Source organism: Ailuropoda melanoleuca, chromosome 1 (assembly GCF_002007445.2).
Source record: "Ailuropoda melanoleuca isolate Jingjing chromosome 1, ASM200744v2, whole genome shotgun sequence".
NCBI lineage: Eukaryota > Metazoa > Chordata > Mammalia > Carnivora > Ursidae > Ailuropoda > Ailuropoda melanoleuca.
In genome coordinates, this window is record NC_048218.1 from 7,812,192 (window position 1) to 7,820,411 (window position 8,220).

Below are 8,220 nucleotides of genomic sequence, written 5' to 3' on the forward strand. Positions count from 1 at the left end.
AGCTGTCTGCAATCGCGTTCTTGAAGACATTTACTCTGGTTACCCCTGAATTCTCCTGTTTACTAGAAACCTCAGCAGTGACGGGTGATCTCAACTTGAGGTTTTCTCTGACCTGGAGGCCATCCATAGCCACTTAACTGGAGGTCAGACTCCATTCCTTTTCCCAGATGCTTTGTCTTTGCATTTATCTCCTTGGGATTTGTTTTTTTTTTTCTTTTGGGGGGGGACTGGTGGCAGTATTCCTAATAGACACCATGGGTCATTCTAGGTGCTACCACTGAATAATGAATTCCCTATTCCCCCAAACACAGATGGGAAGCCTCATCCATCGCTGAGGTAGCAATGGAAATCTAGGTGCCCCTGGTAAAGGAACAGTAAATCCAGATCTCAGTTACTCTTGCCATGAAAGAAGCAGTTAGCACCTAGCACCAGAACAAGAAATCCACTGAAAAAGCAATTTTTAAAAATTTATTATTTTTTTTAAAGATTTTTATTTATTTATTTGAGAGAGAAAGAAGGACAGAGGTAGCAAGAGAGAGAATGGGAGGGTGGAGTGGGAGAAGCAGGGAGCCTGATGCTGGGGGATCCCAGGACCCTGAGATCATGACCTGAGCCCAAGGCAGACGCTTCACTGACTGAGCCACCCAGGCGTCCGTGAATAAGCAATTTAAACGCATAATTTGCACCTCCCTCCCCAAACATCCTATCAGGAGGGACCGGATCTGGCGACTTTTTCCTTCTTATTTAGCAAAACCTTCAGCCACCTTCGTTTCACGATGTGCCAGGAGTAAAGGCAGATCGCGTCCTTGCCCCTGGAGAGTTTCCAGCCGCAAAGAGAAGGCAGACACAGGGTTCAAACAATTACAAGGTGGGTGAGTGCTGTTGCTGGAGGGTGTGTGTTTTGGGGGGGTGAGGGGGTTCACCTAGCCTAGCGGTCGAGCGAGACCTCCCTGAGGAGTTGACATTTTCACGTTTAAGGCAAAACCTCAGGACAGGTAGGAGAGCGCTGGGGCAGGCCAGGCCGTGCTGTGGGCGGCCAAGTGGAGAAGGGCCTGGGAAGGGGGCTCAGGTGCCTGAGCCAGGAGTCCCCGCCCGCGGTGACCAGAGCAGTCAGGATTTGGGGTTGCGCTGCGGCCGTGGGGCCCCACCGAGGGGTTTCCCTACCTGGCCTTTCCCACTGTTTCCGACGCCCCCGCTGCCACCTGCTCTGTCCTTGGCACACCTTCGGGTGCATTTCGGCAGCGGCCGGCCACCCCGTGGGCCGCGGTGCGGTGTCCGCGCGGGTGCAGGGCCGGCCGGGGGGCCCCGGCAACAGGTACGTGCGGCGCGGATTGCAGGGCTCGGTCTGGCCTGGTAAAGGGCTCGGGTCCCGGCTCCATGGGACACTGGGCGCACGCTCTTCGGTGGGTTCTCCAAGAAACGGCCAGATTCTTCGTCTCGGGTTTCCTGCCTTTGATCCTGCTGTTATTCCCCTAGGGGGAGTTATTTATAGAAGGGAATAGTTTGATCTCCTCCTGTTCTTTTGCTTTTCTTATTCAAGCTGCCTGACTGGGGGTTGGATGCAATCATCTTTTCAGGGTTGAAATCTTGTTCAAAGCGGGCTGCATAAAGCAGTTCGATTGAGCTGCGTCATCTGCTCTTGGCTTCTCCAGGAAACCGCCCTTTCTCTACTGAAGGCTTTAGGGGCATTTAGCTACGGGCTACGTACTAGCCTTGCGGTTACTGAGCTGCTGCTTCCTTTTCCACAGCCTGAATTTCTCCTTTTATTCCATCTGATTTACTGTTATTTTATTGTAAACTGCCTTCATTTTTTTTTTGAGGCTAAGAAGCAGGATTTGCATAAACTCATTTTATTTATTTTTTTGTTTAGCAATATTATAGGTTTTTGTTTTTGTTTATTAAGTTGGCTCCGTGCCCAGCAAGGAACCCATCACAACCATAGAATAAGACCCTGAGATCAATACTTGAACTGAGATCAAGAGTCAGATGCTTAACCAACTGAGCCACCCAGGGGCCCCTATTTTAGAGTTCTTTAAATTGAGGTGTAGTTGACAGAGCTTTAGGTGTGGCCCATAGTGATTGCACCACTCTATGCATTATGCTATGTTCAACCCAAGGGTAGCATTTAAAAAATACGTTTGCATTTTTAAAAAAATCACAGATTGACCTGCGAAGCAAGGGACACCAACAAGGGGCATGGACCCCTTCCTGGAGTTTTGATGCTGGTGCCTCTGTGAAAACACAAGTTCAGTGAAAACAGGAAAGCAAAGCCATGCTGACCTGGGAACGTAAGGGGCTGCATGTAATGCTCCTATTCTCCCACCGATTCTTTCCGCCACACTTTGCTTTCCAGACCCATGAAATATCCAGTAACAAGAGTTTATAACAGGTGTGACTTTTTTTCTTTTTAAGCAGTGATTCACTTTCCGTAAATCTCAGTTCTTAGGAAAAAATGTCCAGGTTGGCTGAGGGAGAAGAGGGAATTCAGTTATTAGGTGACTCATCCGCCCCTTTTCATGGCGCCTGCGGCCACAGGGCAGGACCCATCGATGCTGGGTGTTACCGAAGTGGCTGTAATTTTAGGCCAAGTTTGCTTTTTGATAGATTATCTTCATCTGTGCTTTGCTGGGTGACATTCCCAGGGTGCTCTGCTGAAAGGCCCCTGAAGTTTTTGACCCTCAGTCCCATCACTCTCCCAGTTGTCCCTTGATGCCCCTCTGCTTGTCCCTTTCTCAGGGCTCAGACAGGCTCTGTCTGGGATTTTACTCGGCAAATCATGAGGCCCCAAATTATATCACAATGTTTCTGTCCTCCTTCCTACACACTGGGGCGTGGGGAAGGATGTCTACTCTGAATTTTCTCAATTAATGTGGCAGGCACTGATAGCAGCCACAGTCCAGAACTTGACACTGACTTCAATTCAAATCCCCTTCTGTTGGAGCATTAAATGATAACAACCGAAGGAGAGGTTCAACTGGTAGGGATGCAAGGCACTGTGGCTGGCCAGCTCGGGAACATCTGGGGGCAGACACACTTTTCAATGCCTGAGAAAGATTCCTGGATCTACTTGAAAGGAGCCCTGCCATGGGTCGACCACAGCCCATTTCCTGTGCCGTTAGAATGAGGTAATAATATTCATCCCTAAGTGTTAGGAGGATGAAATGGAAGCGTCTTGCTCTTCTGTTCCCTTCCTTTTGTCTCATTCAGGTGGGCTGTTCCTGGATCAGATCAGTCACTACACAGCCCTGAGTGCCCACCTTCTCAATCCTCAGCCAGCCCCATGTGGATGCTGTTATTCTCCAGGAGGGTGTGGGAACAGAGGCGCCTGCCTACAATCACATGGTCCCTGTGTGTGTCCATGTCTGTGCCTGTGGGGGGAGCCGGGGGTCTGGGGCAATATCGGAACCCTGGATGCCTGACTCCAGATGGAGGCCACTGGGGCTTCACCGTGCAAACCGCAGCTCACACAGGCTCCAGCCCCGGACTGCTAAGCCGAGGCACTGCTGAGGCTCTTTTCATTTTGGTTGTAAAGGTTTTAGTCAATTTCACAGTCATTCATTTGACCTCTTTAACCAGCCTTTTCAAGGTGCGACCCTTTTTGTTCAGGATATAGGAAGACAACAACAAGACTCGAGGTGAGTGGGGCTCACCTGTCTGCCCGGCCATCCAGACTCTCACCTGTGGAAGTGGTTTAGACTTATGAGCCTGCTGAGTGCTGTGTGTTTGTCTAACCTTCTGGAAGCTTATGGTACTAATCGCCCTGACTGGAGGTCCTGTCTGATGGGCAGGAAACTATTCACAGATGGTGACTCCCTTCTCCCAACCAGGAACAGATTTTTATACACATGGGACGTAAAGGACCACTCCCCTCTGTTGGATGAAAATACATTTGTTTCAGTGGAGAACATTTTGTGAGCACTTTGCTCTCTAGTGGCCAACTAGGCAAAAGAGTTAACAATTCTAGCTCATCTTACAAACTGTGAGGTGTGAGCCAGTTTAATTTCAGGAACTTTTATTGTCCACCCACTACGTGCTGGCACAACACTAAATACCAGGTTATGAACGTGAATAAGAGGTCACTGCAAATCAGGTCCTTGTAAAGTGAATCACGTTCTAAATGTATTAGGATCCCAGAACTTTAGAGCTTGGAGATGATCTGGTTTGTGTCACTCCTTCTTTTTTAAATAGTTGAAAACTGAGACCCAGAGACATGAAATGGTGTGTGAAGACCATATGGCTAGTTAGGGACAGGGGAGAAAATGCCAATGAAATTCAGTAGAAGGTCATGCCCTAATTTTTATGACTTTTTATTTTGAAATAATTTTAGACTTACAAGAGTTGCAAAAATAGTACAGAGTTCTTTGCTCGGCTTCCTCCACCGTTAACTCTTACACGACCATGGATTCATCAAAACTAGTACGTCAACTAAACTACAGACTTCAGATTTCACTAGTTTTTTTCCACTAAAGTCCACTTAGTTCCAGGATCCAATTCAGGATACCACATAGCATTTATTATTACTTTTTTTAGATTTTTAAAAAATGTATCCTAGCATTTAGACTGTAGCNGTTGCAAAAATAGTACAGAGTTCTTTGCTCGGCTTCCTCCACCGTTAACTCTTACACGACCATGGATTCATCAAAACTAGTACGTCAACTAAACTACAGACTTCAGATTTCACTAGTTTTTTTCCACTAAAGTCCACTTAGTTCCAGGATCCAATCCAGGATACACATAGCATTTATTATTACTTTTTTTAGATTTTTAAAAAACGTATCCTAGCATTTAGACTGTAGTTTTTAACTTTGGATTTTCCTGTACTCGAGGTTGTTTAAGATGTCATTGAATCAGTGACATTCGGCTGTTGTACAGAAACTGTATCCCAAGCCTCTGGGTTTTGGAGCAGGCTGTTTACAGAGCCAGCTGTTTGCTGGGAGGATCTTGATGAAATCTCACAGCTTTTTGGATGTGTCCGAGGTCTGGACAATCCCAGCCTGTCTGATCTGCATACAAAAGGCTGCCCTCGGGGCTAGCAGTGCCATAGTCTGGACCTTCTGCTAACTGTCTCCTCTTGGATCTTGAGTCTCATTTCTATTTATTATTGTTGTGCATAGAGCATTCTTTGCTCTCAGGTGCCTGGTTTATATGGTGAAGGACTTTGGAGTTAGAAAGACATAAATTCAGCCTCCAGCTTCCCCACCCAGTTGTGGTACCTTGAGCAAGTCACTCAACTGCTCCTCTGCGGGATGGGGACAACAGCCTCCCTGCAGAGTTGAGAGGTCTCAGTGTAAGAAATACACAGTGTTTAGCATAGCGCATGGTGTGCTGATGTGGAGTGAATAAACAAACGGATGGATGGCACGAGGCAGAGACCAGGCTAGCTGGGTACAATGGAAAGTCTTGAATGCCAGGGGTGGGCAGGGGTGGACACTGAAGGGTTTGAGTAGGGGAGTGATGAGATCAGAGTTGCCCTTGCAAAGTCACAATGTGCTGGATTACAGAGCCGCAGGAAGCAGGAAACCCACAGGGAATCATCAGGAGGCTATAACGTTAGTGCTGATAGGAGCAGAATGGGTACGTGGACTGGACAGAGGGGTGGGATGGAAAGAGGAAACTCTCAAGAGATGGTGTGGAGATGCCATCCANGAGATGCCATCCTCTGATACAGAGGATGTGAGGTGAAGGCGGGACTCCAAGATGACTACATTCTAGGTCCATGTGGAAAAAAGACTGAAGCTAGAGAAATCAGGACAAAGAGGAAATCTGTGGGGAAAAAAATACAGTTGGTTTTATTCATGTTGCACTTGAGATACCAACAGAAGGTCCAAGCAAATATGTAGAAACAGTGGTTATGGCCCTGGAACCATCTGGACATCATGCCCAAAGGCATGGCCACTGAAACCCAGAGAGCAAATGGAAGCACCGTGGAAGAGAATGTAGGTGGGGCCAGAGTTGGGGGCAGCGGTTCTAGACCAGCGGTTCACAGAAGGGTCAGAGGGACAGAGGAGGGCCTACTGAGAACTAGAGTGTATCAGTTTGCCCTATGCCGCGCAAGGTACCGCAGACTGGGCAGTTTCAACAGCCCAAATATACGTCCTCACCGTCCAGAGGCTAGACGTCCAAGATCAAAGTATTGGCAAGTTGGTTTCTCCTGAGGACTTTCTCCCTGTGTCTTCTTCCTTTGGGTGCATCTAAATCCTAATCTCTTATAAGGACACCAGTTATCCAGGATCCCATGACCTCATTTTACCTTCATCACCACTTTAAAGGCCCCACCTCCAAATACAGTCACATTTTGAGGTACTGGGGATTAGAATTTCAACATCAGAACTTTTGTGGAGGGACATAACTCAGCCTATAACATAGAAACAGAAACAGATAATGACTTTTGAAAGAACTCAAGGTAAGAGTTTCAGAAAGGACAGGGGCTGGCTCAGATCCAGCCAGACCCCTGCCTCTCTCCCTTTCTCCTGTGATTCACAAGGAAGGAGGCCCTTTGAGGCTCCTCTTCTGTTTGGCTTCTGAAGAGGTATGTCAAGGGGGATGGCAGAGCCTAGAGAAGCCAGGGGAATTCCCATGACCCTGGCTCTAGGCTGAGGTCACCCCATCTCCTTGGGGGTAGGTAGTGGCTTTCTGCTATTTCTGTTCTCTGGGTTGCCTCACTGTCCTGTGTTTGGTGTGTTGGCACCTTCATTGTGCCTGCAGTCAATTTTCTTTCTTTCTTTCTTTCTTTCTTTCTTTCTTTCTTTCTTTCTTTCTTTCTTCTTTTCTTTCTTTCTTTCTTTCTTCTTTCTTTCTTCTTTCTTTCTAAGATTTTATTTATTTGAGAGAGAGCGAGAGCAAGAGAGATCACAGAGGGAGATGGAGAGGGAGAAGCAGACTTGCCACTGAACAGCGAGCTGGATGTGGGGCTCAATCCCAGGACCCTGGGATCATGACTTGAGCCGAAGGCAGACGTTCAACCAACTGAACCACCCAGTTGCCCCGAATTTTCTATATCAAATCCCCTCTGTTGGCATATCTAGAGTGGTTTCTGTTTACCTGACTGGTAGAGACACCAGAATCAGGAAGGCAAATGCTGCCGAATGATGGAACGGATGGAAACTGAAGATGGTCTGATCTTTGTGTGATGCAGGTAGAAGTTACAGTTCTAGGGCCAGCAGGCAAGGGGGCCTGGTGCACAGGTGAGGGAGAAGAAAGCTTGCGATGCCCAGGAGGGGAGGGAAGGGAAGGTTGACCTTGTGGTCATGAGATTCAAAAGGCTACCTAAAAGGGGTCATACGTAGTGTTTGCCCAGAAAAACATTCAGGAGCCATCATTTTGTGGAGCATTTTCCTTTCTCCAACTGCTGACAGACACGTCGTACTGTCTTATACGGAGGGACTGATTTCTTCCTCCTGCTCTGTGGACCTACCATGCACACAGTTACATGTTTGTGTATAAATATGCTTTTGCAGAGACTGAAACTGGTCTCCTTTGTGAGAATAGAGACAGACACAGTGAGGGGTGGGGAAGGGTCCTCCTGCCGTGGGTATTCTGCGTCCCCATCTAGGCCACAAGTCCTTCCTAAATTCATTTCCTTTTTTATGTACTTCAGTTGCCTAATTAATTTGTATAGATCTAGCAAACTAAGCTTATCAGTATGGGAAACCTGATGTTCTCTTAGATGTTTCAATACTGTTTAAAAACCCAGTTAAGATTTCAAGTTAAAAGTACCCATTTCAGGGGCTCCTCGGTGGCTCGGCCGTGAAGTGTCTGCCTCCGGCTCAGGTCATGTTCTCAGGGTCCTGGGATGGGGCCCCGCGTCGNGATGGGACCCCGCGTCAGGCTCCCTGCTCAGTGGGAAAACTGCTTCTCCCTCTCACACTCCCCCTTGCTTGTGTTCCCTCTCTCACTGTCTCTGTCAAATAAATAAAATAAAATCTTAAAAAAAAAAGTACCCATTTCAAGTCAGATTTAGAAGGCTGTGCCTAAAATAGCCACATTCTCTAACACATTTCAGGCATACAGACACCACATACACATAGATTCCTTATTAACCCAGAAATTTAAATCTGTGGTTTTGTTTCTTCTAAACCTGTCTGTATTTGACTCAAAATTTTATTGGATTCGGAGATGGATTTTTTTTTAAGGAAACAGTTACTGTTCTGCTTAATGGAGGTCATTGATGATCAGAGAGTTTTGCTGTTTTTGTCCCTGAGTCTTTATGAGACACCAAAT